Source organism: Cariama cristata, unplaced genomic scaffold (genome assembly GCF_000690535.1).
Source record: "Cariama cristata isolate BGI_N322 unplaced genomic scaffold, ASM69053v1 scaffold19239, whole genome shotgun sequence".
In the NCBI taxonomy this organism is placed as follows: domain Eukaryota; kingdom Metazoa; phylum Chordata; class Aves; order Cariamiformes; family Cariamidae; genus Cariama; species Cariama cristata.
In genome coordinates, this window is record NW_009637641.1 from 37,916 (window position 1) to 38,463 (window position 548).

The following is a 548-nucleotide window of genomic DNA, read 5'->3' on the forward strand; positions in this document are numbered from 1 at the left end:
GGTCTTTTCTCCATCACAACAGCCCATACCAGGTGCCCCATCCCTCCCCACCCATCACTTGCTGTGTAGCTCATCAGCAGGAGCTGGGGATTTCCTCCAGGCCTCCAGCAGCAATGCTTCTGCACCCCAAAGCCTCCAGACCCGTAACTCTTCTCAGAGCTGCAAATGCCGCTCAGACACAAGTGATGTCTCCCTCCTCCTCCACCTCTCCCAGCCCTTCTCTATTGGGACTCTTTGGAAGCAAATAAATGTTGTCACTCTCCCAACAGCCATCATTTTGGAAACTAGAGAGAGATTATTCTTCTTACCAGCCCTTAATACTTGGACAATAGTACAGAATTACAGCAAAACAAAACCACAAATCCATCCCAAGTGTTGCCTGCTGCCATTAAACTCCAAGGCGTTGTCCAGACTGGGAAGTTGTGTCCTGTTGTAACTTGCCAATTAAATTGAAGTACCAAATGCCTCTTTAAACAGCAACCTAAATACAGGTTGTTAATTCCACTGGTGGCACAACCAGTAACTGATGTGGAAAAGGGTTGATGGGT